The 13,829-nt window shown below is 41.7% G+C and overlaps 1 protein-coding gene across 2 annotated transcripts in view; it reads left to right on the top strand.

Moving 5' to 3' along the window:
- The window catches only part of rasgef1ba (RasGEF domain family, member 1Ba), an 88,604-nt gene that overhangs the window by 28,063 nt on the left and 46,712 nt on the right, over window positions 1–13,829 (top strand). The gene's annotated exons all lie outside the window — the stretch shown is intronic.

Genomic DNA, 13,829 nt, shown 5'->3' with positions numbered 1-13,829 from the left:
TTCTTGTCTGTCACTTTTCGACTTCACCCCTCCACCACCCAGCCACCACTTATCTCCAGGCACCAGTTATTGGGGTTTTTCCACTGGCACGTTTGGTCACACCAAATCAAACCGATCACCACCGATATTCCTTTCCATGAACGGTATTTACCGCGCCGAGTTGATACAAGTCCGTGATCAACCTTCTCCAGATAAGTCCCCGCCCTGCCTGCAGGTGAAATGAAACATATCTGCCTCCGCATTATGGGAGTTTATTAGTTTATTAGCTGTTCTTCTAGTATTGCAGGGAGGACGAGGGCTTACAGCCAGTCCCTGGACCACTTCACAAGAAAAAAATGTCATCACACCTTGAAGCAGGTAGCCCTGGTACAATGCAATGGAGCTAGCACTTAGCCCCATATGGCTTCCAAGATTGATCTTCCATTGGCTGCTATTTCTATATGATTCAATACCACCAAAGTCTTCTATCAAATCAAGCTTCTGCGTTCTCATTATGTGTTTTTCCATTACTGATAAAAATAGATTTGTGATAACATATGTTTAATGTTTGCTGTTTTTTTGTGCCTAGAAGCCAGAGAATGGTACTTATAGCCACAGGGGCTGGTGAGTAGAACATAGACGGTCCTACAAAACCCATTTTAGACAATAGATCCATGAGTTTGAAGGCTCATTAGACAGCAAAACACTGCAAGGATTTTACAACTCTGTGAAAATGAGCGCAGCAATGATCATATTATTGTCTGTCAGTTCACACGCCGAGGTAGTCTGCTGGGAATTTATGGTTGTATATAATATATTTGTCAGTGCAGTGAGTTTCTGAATCATGTTGCTTTTTCAGAAAAGTTTTCTGAATGACCCCTCATGTCTCTGTTTTCTATGTTTTGTCATTATCATTTTGCAGGGGCATTTTAATGTCTTTGTTAGATCATGACAATGGAAGAAAGAGATAAAATCATGACATGAAAACGAGGGATAAAAAGATGTTCTGGATGTAAGTGAGGGGCATTTCGGTACACGGTCTGAGTTTTCACCTCTAATTCACAGAGGCAGCCCGACGCTGTGTGGTTGAGTGCCGGCGCCCCCATGCATCAATGCCACAGTGTCTAGGGGCATTTTGTCACACATTGCTAATTTCAGAAACATTGACTTAATCTTTAAAATTGTTTATTTATTTTTTTAGTGTAGTCTCTGTTTCACTGTAGACATCTGACGTCCAAGTTGGTTTTGTTCTCCTCTTTGACAAAAGTAATATTCTCAGGAAAAGCATGGATTCCTCATGTTTAGAAAATTGTCTAAATTAAACTGAAATTTAATTTTACACAAGAGCACAAATAAACCTTGATTTCTGGGGCTGATGCCAATATCAACATTAGACAGATACACATTCCGATGTTACAATACCTGCAGATATCACACATTTTTTGCAATGATCACATAACACTTATATGTATCTGAGGCAGGATATTATACAGTATAATGATAAACTTTATTGTCTAAAATAAACTTAAGGTATACTTACTGGGAAAGTTTTCATATTGGTGCAAACGGGGATAATTTTATGCCGATATCAATGTATCTGAGAAAGGTTAATATCAGCTGCGATATCAACCAACCAATATATCAGTCAGGCTCTATTTGACGCGTCATAATCGTATTTGGTGTGGCATTTGAAAACACCTGCGTCAACAACCAAATGGGTGAGTGTGTGAATGTACAAGTAATACATGTAAGTGTGAGAAGTCATGTAGGCCAGGCTTCCTTTTCACTCCACACAGAGCAAAACACAACAACTGACCTGCACGGGCTGGGAACACGAAATAGAACATATGGACACACACACCCACACTTGAACCAGGCTGAAACAGGATGCAGAGGAAGAGGAGGCAGCACATCACAGTACAGTCGGGTACATTATGCCACAGCACAAGGATTTCTGCTGACACAGGCCAAACGTTCCACCTTAAAACCCCCAGCAGCCCTCTGTCTCAGTGCTGGAATGTGTTCTAGTTATGCCTCATCTGTAAGGAATACTACTGCAGCTTAATAAATCATAGCTGATTCCATGTGGTCTACTTTCTGAACATGTTCAAGCCTCTCCAGAATCCAGCTCCTCACAAGTGAGAGTGATGTCTTCAAGATGTGCAAATCTGGAGCAGCTGTATAGAAAAAAAAAATTGATACTCTGATTGTACCTGTACTAGAAAAGTGACTCATGACTGCCAGTGAAGTCATGCTTTGATTACCTGATATGGGGCCCTGGGGTAAAAATGAGATGCTATGAGCCCTGATTAACATTCAGTTACGCCTTGTTACACAATTTCTGTGTTGGGTGTGACATCAGGTTTGTCGTAATTTAAAACACAAAGAAAATTTAGTTATGCCGAATTGCTGAATATATGCACAGTATCAGTTAACTTGCTGAAACTCAGCAGACCGCAGGCTGTCTGGCTAGTTTGCCGTATTTCAAAAACACAGCAAAAAGGCGTCGATTTAAGGGTAAAGTCATGTCATACATCATTAGAAAGTTAAGATTCTCGTGATTTTACTCATGCAAACCATTTCAAGATAAATCCACATTAGCAAGCTAGTCAACACGCACAAACAAACAAAATAGCATGTATTGTAAGGGTTTCTATATATCTGTAAAATTGCAACACTGCTCATTTCACAGCATTTGAGTCATATAGACCATTGTAGCTCTAACTGGAGATCCTGAGATGGCAGCAGTTTGATTGATAGCTCATTTGAGCAGGTAGGAGCTTTCCAGCCCCCCCTAGAGCCTAAAACAGCCAATGAGTGGTCAGTCTAGATGATGGTTTTCAGGGTCCTCTGGCAGTAACTTGCTCTGCCTGATTGATTATCCTGCGCTCCACCCACCGCAAGTTATTATAACATTGTGCTTCTCCCATTGCTACTTATTGAGTCAGGAAATTTAAACAAGTAATTTTAAACATCTGGACAAACATTCATTATTGTGCGGAAAGGAAAAATGACATCAGAAAATGAAATGTCAACTATAGGTCAGTTCAATACGTATGATGACCATGTTTTGGCTTATTTTGGGTCGTTGACATCTTTCCTCTGATGTTGCGGTTAATTCTCTCGGTAAAGAAACACACTGTCATCCAGAGTGTCATCCTTTGCTGACCTTAGAATAGACCTTCACTGGTAATTAAACTACAGAAATTACTATGGAGAGTCTGCACTGATAGGTTCTAATTGTGAGGGAATAGCTTATCTAAGAATGGAATGAGCTGCTCTGTATTTTTCCCTCGCAGGGAATGTGAAGTAATTTGTGAACGGTCATTAGGGAGCGGCGGGTTTCCCTCCTCAAATGAACGGAGCAAAGCAACCTTTAAACCGCAGAGCTCTTTTTCAAAGGTTGCGCAACGCCAAATGTCAACACCGGACAGATGTCCCTTACAGAGTCTTTGCACTCAGAGGTATTCTCATGAAAAAGAGCCAATATTTTCTGCTGCGTACTGTTATCATTTGGAATTCCTGCCCAAAACCATAATATCCTCAGATTTCACATTGCCCTTGACACACATGCTCAAAGGTCGCCACAGGTTAAGTTCAGGGCTGCGATATATTTGAGTTTCTCCTCTGGGGTTTGACTTTGAGGACGCCAGACTCGTGTTCCCTTGTCAAAAAATGTGAATTTCTCTGGAGTAATTTCCTGCAGGAGAAAATGTTTTCTCAGTGCTCTCAGAATGAAGCCTGTCTCCCCTGAACGCTGCCTTGAAGGGTGATCTGTGAAATAACACTCAATCTCTCACAGCCTTCGGACAATTACATTATATAATAAGCGTGAGATGGTCTTGCTTTTATTTTCTCAAAGGAGAAGTTTTCCTTCCCGCGCTCTGTGAACGCTGCTGGCTTCTCCGGTTTGAACTGCAAGCGACTATCTGAGGTCTGATCTGGGTGAAATGGAAAAGAGCATTAAAGACAGAGTGAGTGACACTTCTGTTTGTGGAGGCTGAAGTTAATTTCCCAGAACAAATTTATTTTCTGACCGCTCTATAATTGGATTTGTTTCTCACACATACAGAGACATTCTATCATATTTACTGACTGCTTCATGACTGGTGTTAATCAGTTAAGCATTCTTGATGGGGATTATTTAAAAGATTACGTCAGTAATTTAGGCGGCAGGTTTTTAAAGGTATTGTCGGACTCATTATCGAGGGTTTAAAAACAAATGATCAAAATGAATAGAGTAGAAAAGATATTGATTTTTATTTCTTCTTTTCTATAATGTGGTGACTCCTTCATCCACAATGCAACTCAGCCGCTGAGTGATATCGCTGGAGGATTTTTTCTCAGATTACGTGCAGCTTCCTCTGTAGCTACAAAAAACTACTACTTTTTTCAGACCTGTAAACACACTTTAATATGTAAAACTGTCAGTTCTATGTAAATCATGTTATACAATGGTCTTTGGAACACTAAAATTAATCTTCAGCAACAGCTGCTTATTTCTCAGTCTCTACATGGAAAGCAGCCGCAGTGAGAAATCTTTGAGAAATGCTTTGGATTTGGAGCCGATTTGGTCTTTTTTTCCCCTTTTTTCTATTCAACATGTAAACGTTAAATTTGGGTGTGTTTCGTCTGAGGTCCAAAGTTTTAGAAACTGTTCAGCTTCACAGATGACATCATTTTCTTACAAAACACATTAGCGAGCACCGATTGGTTGTCGCTATGAAAACAATTTGTGTCAGGGCAGGGCCTAAGATACAGTTGTCACTGCTGTTAAAAGAATTTAGAAGAAAAAAACAATCATCATAAAAAAGAATAAGTGACTTTTATCCTCCACCCTTAAGCTTCCCATTGTTTTGTGCCTGCATTGTCTCACTGGAGTCAGAGAATTCTGCATTGGGAATCATTGCTGTCATTCCCCTCTGTAGTTGAAAGGTTATTGGTCTTTAAAGGTGCAACTGGTAGATTTCTTTGAGAGTAAAACACAAAAAGTGGGTGGATAGAAAGTGAGCTTGATCAGTGTGTTTGTCTTTTTCATGCTTCCATTATTCCTCCAGATCTCTTTATTTTCAACTGTTCTCACATTGTAGGCAGGCTGTTGTCTCTTTGCCCTCCCGCCTCACAATTTTTCTCTTTATTTCTTTACTCCTCTATCTATCTCAGTGTTTATACACCATCTATTCACAGGCAAAAATAAAGCAGAGAGCCTGAGTCCATCTGGACCTGTTGTGGCATGCCATTTGGTACCCTGAATGGCGGCCAGCCCTGGGCCGCCATCTGTGCCACTCTTTGTCACAGAGGTACTGCTCTGGGGCATCGCCAGTGGCACACAACCATCCATCCATCCATCCATCCATCCATCCATCCGTTCATCCGTCTACTCTCGTAAAAGGAAATAGCGAGACTGTCGGAGAGAGAAAGGAGCCCTAAAAAGGCCTGTTCCAACTGACTGGCTCGCCCTCGCTGTTACATAAAGGCTCCAAATTGTGTAATCTTGGACATCTTGTCCAATCTTCCATTTTCTGTGTGTGGGTGGTTCCATCTCTGCGGGCTGGAGAGTGGGATGAAAGGAAGTGTAGAGAGTGTGTATCCGTCCAGCACGGACCCAGGCAGATTAGTGGGTGCTTGTTTTTCGGACAGTCCTCTGCAGCTGACAATGGCAGCCTCAAGTCTCAGTGTGGCACTTTACTGAAGAGCCTGGACCATGGGCTCTCCTCCAGATCCACCAGTGGGTGCCAGTGGGTGATGAAGTGGCAGGGGTGAATTCATATGTGTGTGTGTGTGTGTGTGTGTGTGTGTGTGTGTGTGAGAGAGAGAGAGAGAGAGAGAGAGAGAGAGAGAGAGAGAGAGAGAGAGAGAGAGAATTCATGTGTGGGAGTTTGTGTGTTTGCTGGAGGGAGGGTGTGTTGGAATTGCAACCCGCCGGGTCTGAGACTCATTAGTTGTGATGCCGATATTCGCCTGCTAGGCTGCACACAAAACGCACACAGACACTTGCAAACACACAAACCGGAGACGTGACCATGCTGAGAATCCCTTGTTCTCTCTGTTTACCCATTGTTTCCTTCTGTGCGTCACCAGATTAGTGATTCAAAGAGAAGGGAGGCTCCACCGGGGAGGCCTCTGATGGCTCCAGACATTTCTAGCAGTTAACATCATGGCATTTATCAGTCTGGAAGATACAGAAAAGGGGAAGGGTTTTGTTTGGTTTCTCACTTTTTACCCAGTCCTCCCCTAAAGAATGTATGTGAAGACTCGACAAAACTTATACTACACCTGGACAGCAATAAATACTCGTGAAATGATATGACCGACCTTGCTGTGGTATATTGGTTGCCGTGGTAAGAATTACAAACGTATTCCTCCTGGACGGCGTGAGAGCTGTTTTACATTGAGCATAACATAGAGGCAGAACACTCCACTTGCCATTTCGTGGGAACTTTAAAAGTGTTGCGTCATGCTTTAGTTGCTAAAGCAGGTACTGTAATGCAAAATGGAATATATGAATGAAACACATACTTTATTATGTTGATAATTAATTAAAAAGCTGGCGATTATCAGAATTAAATTTTTTATCTCCAGCATTCAAAAAAGTTGTGTTAGTCTTACATTCATAGCAGAGGGGCTATTCTTAAAATATCCATGACACATGCTGTTTGAAGTTCTGTGACATTGAATTAGTCCAAAGAACATTTTTTAACATCTCCTCATAAAAACAGATATTATTAGAATGTATTGATCCACTGTGAAAAAACGTGTCTTTTCACTCAGAGGTCAGAGCGCAGGCTCTGCGTCATGATGGAGCCCTCGTGCCATTCATTCCATCTGAGAGAAAAATGCAGCCTTCAAAAACTGTCTCTCTGATAAACTGGAGGATTCAGATTCATTTAACATGAAAATTGGAAAAGCCATTCTTCTAGTACCTAGACTGACCTTCAGTCAACACGGACTGAAGGTCTGTGTAATGGAACAGAAGCACTCCCGTCATCTGTCATTTACCAAAAAGCAAATTCTTAGAGAAATAACCTGTGTCCCCCTCTTTCAACTAGATAATCCGCTCTTACACTTGACTGTTCCTCCGTAACTTTATTTTCAGTTTTTTCGTTGTTCTTCTTGCTCAACACTTCTTTCTTCTGTTATCTTCTTCTATACCTTTAGAGCTGAAAGACTGCTGTTAGGTCAGTGTGACTCTTTCATTGGCAGTTTTGGTCCTGGCTTGTCAAACCATGTCATGTTGGTTTGTATACCCATTACCAGTTTACATTACTAAATGGCTTGGACCAGACTGTCCTCAAAACCTTAACGGGTTATTGCACATTTACGCCGGACCTATAATGAACGTCATGCCTGCTCACTAATTGTTAATCATCAGCCCTCAACCTGAAAATGTGCCCACATCTGGCAGCCATATATAGTCTACCCAGAGCTGGCTCAAGTCCTGTCCTCCTGTGTCAGAACACAGCAGAATGTGCCAATACACAGCTGGGATTGGCTTAACTCTGCTGTTGCTTGTAATCAGGGAAGCCAGAGAAAATTAAGCACTGTAACATTTCTTATGTATCCAGACATGGCTTGGCCAAACAACAGCCCTGAAACCAGCTAAGATTCAGGGAAGACTGTAATGTGAATTGGCATAACACTGGCCCAGCTCTGGGTGCCGATGCTGGCCTAAGAGAAGCTAACATTTGATTATCAGCCTAAAGCATTCCACTATACCCAAATCAAACCAGAGCGAATCTGGCCATACATGTGGGCCAGCCAGAGTTGGCTCACTGTTGATTACAGGAAAGTGCCAGCTGAGGTGAGCCAAAGTGAGCAACTCCTGGTGTCTTGTAATGCTGATTACTAGCAAATTAAGCTTTTTTTCTGACCTGTTTCACTGGACAAAAAATAAATCCACTTGATAAACCGCTTGACTGGTTGAATGGTTGAACGTGAATTTGAAGGTTTTAGTGTTTGTAAAATGTCACACCCTTTTTAAACCAGCATAGGAAATCTGATTTACTGCATAGCTGCACGTGAACACGCATTTCACTTTAGTTAGGATGTGTCCTTTTTCCTCCTAATTCTTTTGTGCATGTTGAAGCACTGTGACTGCTTTATTGATCCAGGGTGGGGCATCCTCTCTCACCCTGCTGGTCTTGCGAAGGGGGAGGAGGGCAACGGGGAAGTCAAGGGAAAGGGGGGAGGTGAGGTCGAGTTGGGCGGGGTGGTTCGTCCTGGCGGTGGCTCATTGTTTCCCTGGTTTCCTCAAGTCACTTCCCCCCCACAATGCAAACATATGAAATAAACAGAGAGAGATAGAGATAAAAACAGATGGGGGAGTCAGATATTCTCTGAGGTCAGCAGTGTCTACAGCACAGAAAAATATTTGAGCTGTTGCCTCGAAGCTGATATTTCAAGGCTGAGGTTGATGGAAAGATGTTCTTCTGCTGCTATTGTCCAGCATCTTTAAATCTGGCATCAGGTTATATATACAGCATTTTATTTCACCGGGATTTCATTGAAGTCATTTAAAATAAAAGCCAAGTTGCCAAATTAAGATGTGATACACTTTTTTGAATTTTCATCACCATATGAAATTTTCTGGGATTTGACAGGATATAAGAAAACAAAAAAAACCTACACTGTAATAGAATAAAACTACAAAGAAATACACAATGTCATTGAAATATTTATTTCTGTATCCTCTTGTGTGTAATTTCTGTCATTCTGGCAGGAAATATCCAATTAAATGTAATGTAAACTGACTGTATGATGATCATGATTCTAATTGTAAATAAAAAAAAACAATTGATAATGTATTATTTTATTATTCAGTGAATAATTAATCTACCATCCTCTGTTCCTACATTGTATTTAATCATTGTGTCAAACTAATAAAGCCGTTCGTGAATCAAATTAAAATTAAAATGTGTTAACATGGCATAAAGGAAGACGACACACACATACACACAAATGCAAACACACACACGCCTCGCCCTCCCAGCTGCTCAGGCTAATTATGAGGCTTCCCAGACCAGTAACCCCCCGTCCCTCCAGTCGAGCTCCTCTGTGTTCTTTATGCACTTAATGATATTATTGTTTGGCGACGCTGCCGGGTCTCCACCGCTCCTCTTAATGCCGCTGCACCTGCTTCCTCCACCACTGCTGACGGCAGGTGGAAAAATGAGTCAGGCGATCATTTATTACTGGCAGAGCATTCAGGAACTGGGCTGAATATCTCTTATTCCTGTCCAGACCAGGACAGGCGGGACGTGTTTAACCACAGGAAACTACAAATGAGGGACCACAAAATGTTGAAATGAAACCTTGTGTGCCAAAATTTGAGTTCATAATATGTGAAGATGTGTAGATATACTGTATGTATATTATTTTGATAAAGTCTTTTGGGTTTCAACATTAATTAGCTGCCCAACATCACTTTCTAAAGAGAGGCCCAAATACGTCTATTCGGTTCTTCTAGCAGCAATTCACATGTAAGCTGATGTCCATAATGATACCTTCCCTGTCCATACAACCCTGTGGTGATTTGTTTAGGTTGCATAATGCTGTCAGACTGTGGATTTCTTTGTGAAGGACTCGGGTCAGAATTCCTGGGACTGTCCAAAGGATGTGACCTTATGTATGTTCTCGAGTGCCTTCCTTTCCTTGCCTCTCCCCCCTCGGCTAGGAGAGAGCAAAAGTAGCTAACATTTTGTTAGAAATGGAGTCCGCTAACATAATTTATCAAATGCAAATGTTGTAGAAATAGCTTAATCTATAGAATAGACATTTGTTGGTAATAATGTAATTCGCTTCACCCCAGGAAAAGTACTTGTTGCCAAAGTATCAACTAACAGGAACCCAATTTGAAAAATAGACAAAAATTATATTTTACTTTGTTTTCAATCAAAACTGTCTATTTTCGGGCGCGGTTTAGCTCAGTTGGAAGAGCGGGTGTCCCATGTGCTGAGGCTTTGCAGTGTACCTGGGTTCGACTCCCAGCCTGGGTCCCTTTGCTGTGTGTCACTTCCCCCCTCTCTCTCTCCCTTTTTCCTGTCACCCTCTTCAGCTGTACTATCAATAAAGCCAGAAAAGGCCAAAAAAAATACTTTAAAAAACAAAACAAAAAACTGTCTATTTTCTGCTTTATCCTTTCTCTAAATCTGGATTACATTGTAGCTTTATGCTTGATTTCCTCGGTCCTGACTAACCTACATATAATTCACACTTTGTAGCAGAGCTAGAAATGTTTTGTCTTAAGTAAAGAGTGTTTAGTATTCACTCAGTTCAATTTGTCCAGACAGGTGAGAACAAATGCAAATATCTGATACCAAAAAACGGCTGCAATGCGAATCTCAGGCCACCTCCACCAACACAGTCTGAGGCTGATCTGTGAAAACGAGTGTGTCTGGGTGGGATAGATATTGTTTATGACTGTTTGGAGCGTCAGTCTGGGTGTCCAGACGGGGGGGTGAGGACAGCTGGAGAAACGCAGACAGGCGAGCTCGGAAACAGATTTGGTTCACAGGCTTACCCTTTCTCACTCATTTTTTAATCTCTCAATTTCTACTTCTGTCTGCAGACTAGTAGAGAGAGAATGGTCTGCTCCCATAGGTCTTATTAACCGTTAAAACAAAACGGCTGCATTAGGAGAGAGAAAGCATAACCCAGTATTTTGAGGATTTGAATGTATGTGGAGTGGGTTTTATGAAGACATACATATAAAAAGGTCCAAAAATTGAAGTGTGCAGGGTTCTCTACTGAGAGGCATTTACCTCAGATATCCCCACAGGCCCAGTCTGAACCAGCTATACTTTGCATCCTGCCTCGTCATGCTCCAGTTACCACGACGCAGAGATGATTAAGTCAGTGGCTGAAAACACATATAGCGTGTGGTATAACACTCAAACACATAGCTCTCTCTCATTGAGCCCGTCAGTCTTTTTATTTTCCTTGAAAACTGTCAAAAGTAACTCATGAATAATCGTTGGAGTTGTTGACTCTATTGTTATTGATAATTTTCGAGTAAGACTGTATTGTCTCAACCTGTGACTTTGATTCCTGCTTCCCAAAGACAAACACTGTAGAACACGTCCTTTGATATCTTTATTTAATTCACATTGGCAAAATGTTTGAACCCCAGTCGACTCGTTTTAAGTACAGAAGTATGCTATTAAACAGACCCATGTGTCATATTTTCAAAGATGACTAGGTGTTTATAGCCATGCTCTCAGCCCTCAGAAAGCTATATAACTCATGAAACATCAATTCATCCAACTATAGCATGAAGGAGCAATTTATAAGAGCTGGCCAAAAGTATCATGAGAAGGGAGACCGTGTTAGCTAAATCAAAAAGATGTATCTTCCATAGCCATTGGTAGACAGCAGCAGGGAAAGCAATTTAAGAGGCATCAACTTAAAGTCACATTTGCTGTGGACATTATTTAACTAAACACCCCGACAGTTATGGGTAGATTTGTCTTCCCTGGGTCCCTTCCTCAGATCTGATTTAAGATAGCACCATTAGAACAATGGAGACACATGGGGGGAGGATTCAGTTTTAAGTCAGCGATCCGGAGAGATAAAGCCTGGTCTGAACACCAATTTAGGCTGATTACCGCCAAACTACCCAAATCCTGACGCTTCACAGTACGCCCTGTTCGAAGAGACTGCAAACTGATATTCAAAGGTAACTTAAAAGGGAACAACGCTTTGATCGTTTTGTTTAAGAGATGCGCATAGTCTGTAGCAACTGTACATGGACAGTGGGCACCTGCTGAGCCCCGGTATCAAACAGACACACTTTGTGTTGTTCCCATAACACCTCCAGAAGGCTGCCGGGTCACCTTTGACCTCAAAGAATCGGTCTCAGAACCTAGCTATTATATATGAGACTCTGACCCACATTTTATCACAGACAGAAATATATTTCTTCCTCCAGATTATCATTTTCACTTCCTACTTATCGCACCTTTCAGTTCGGTGTTAGGTGACATATTCAAACAGAAACATTCAGCACTGACGTTGTGTAACAGAAAGGTCAGTGGTTCTCAGTCCATTGGTTGAGACCCCCCAGGAGTCCACAAGAGTATTTAGATGGGGGGTTTAAGATGGTTTAGTTTAAATATACAGATGTGCTGTTTTATTTTTGAATCTTTGGATGGAGGATTTATGTGGTTAAAAATGAAATGTTTGTTCATTTAGGCCTCTTCTCGGGAACGATCCAGTGAAACCGCCGCAAAGAAGAAGACAAATATCATTATAAACACTTTATCATTCAGCTTGTTAATGTTGGCATGGATTTCAAGGGATTGCACGTTACGAAAGTTGAGAAATGTTGCCCTGGTTTACTTAATGCTTCGCGTTACTTCATGTTAACTTTTGGCCTCGTTTCTCGCTCTTTGATCTGTCAGGCTGTCTGCTTCTTGTATGTTCAAAGCCATAAGAGTACCACTCCCAACGCCAGTCTCTACTGTTATATAAGCACATTCTTGGTTCAATTGGAACCAGCAGCTCCTCCACGTGGTTACGATCAGCTGTGCTTGGAGTATTAGGTGTTGATTGACATTAGTGGGGTGCTTGTATCTGGGAGGGGTGGCTGTGTGTGTGTGTGGGGGGGGGGCTCCTGTGTGGTCGAGATCAGTTTACCAGAAGAAATGTGGACGCTTGTTTGCACTGTGAAAACAGTCTGAGCAGTGAAACGCCAGGCATTCCTCGGCCACCAAAAGGGGGTCAACTCGGTGACTTAGGTGGGGACGCATTCCTCGCAGTCCCAGGGATCCAAAAGCAGAGGGGGAGCGCGGGGGGTGGATGGTGGTGGGGTCGTCTGTTGGAATCTGGGGTTTGAGGTCCCAGCAATGGAATAATTTCTCAAGAAGCACTCATTCGGTGACTTCTAGTGATTAAAGTTTTCTGGACATCAATTATTTAATTGCATCACATTCATGGCTTTCATCCAAAGCGACATACTTTTTAAGTCTTCGTGGCCACAATGATCCGACACCCACTGTGGTATAAACGCAATCTCGTTGGGGTTCAGTGTCCTGCTCACAAACATTTTCACAAGTGGACAGCAGGAGTTGGGAATTAAGCCACAAACCCTATGACTAACAGACAACCCCGACTGACTATTATTCAAAAGCAACTACGAATGTCTCCTGTGGTGTTACACTTTAGATGTTTTACTTAAGTACCAATAGATCTACTGCAATTTAAGATACACTTTCACAAGAATAAGGCAATAAATGTCTTCATTTCATACGCGTTTTTTCAGGATGCTTCTACATGTTTTATTTTCTTGCTGTAATTTTACTAATGCATTATGTAATCATTTTAATGTTGTAGCTGGTGAAACTAATTTCATTTAATCTTTATTCTTTTAGTAGCTTCATTTCAGCTAAAATAAAAGGTGGTCTGTGAAAGAAGTGTGGTATGACAAATATTTATGTTCATCGTTATGTAGCAACCTCTAGTGGACAGGTAGTTCTGATGGGAACAAAGGCGGATGTCAGATCGCGTAGTGTGAACAGCAACAAAGTCTGCATTTGATGGAGGCTTGGATGGATGAACAGGTCAAACAAACGCAAGCCTTTCACCTGCTGGAGACTGCTGTTTGTATCCCAACTGAAAGTCAGCATTTACTTATCTTAACTTGTGCGACAACTGACTTTGCCTAGGTGACATAACTTTTACGTAACTAACATACTTATTTTAACCCAAACTGTGATCTGTTCCGAAACCTAACCAAACTGTGAAGATTTCACAACATCGACGAAGATCTGGTATGCCTGATGCTACTACTCTCCAACAGACACACATGTATGTTGTTTTTGGAGCCACTGGCGATCAACCTATCCACTTGTTGG

The sequence above is a fragment of the Sparus aurata genome, chromosome 5 (assembly GCF_900880675.1).
Source record: "Sparus aurata chromosome 5, fSpaAur1.1, whole genome shotgun sequence".
NCBI lineage: Eukaryota > Metazoa > Chordata > Actinopteri > Spariformes > Sparidae > Sparus > Sparus aurata.
The sequence above is the reverse complement of the archived record's forward strand: the minus strand, read 5'-3'. Positions and strand labels throughout refer to the sequence as shown.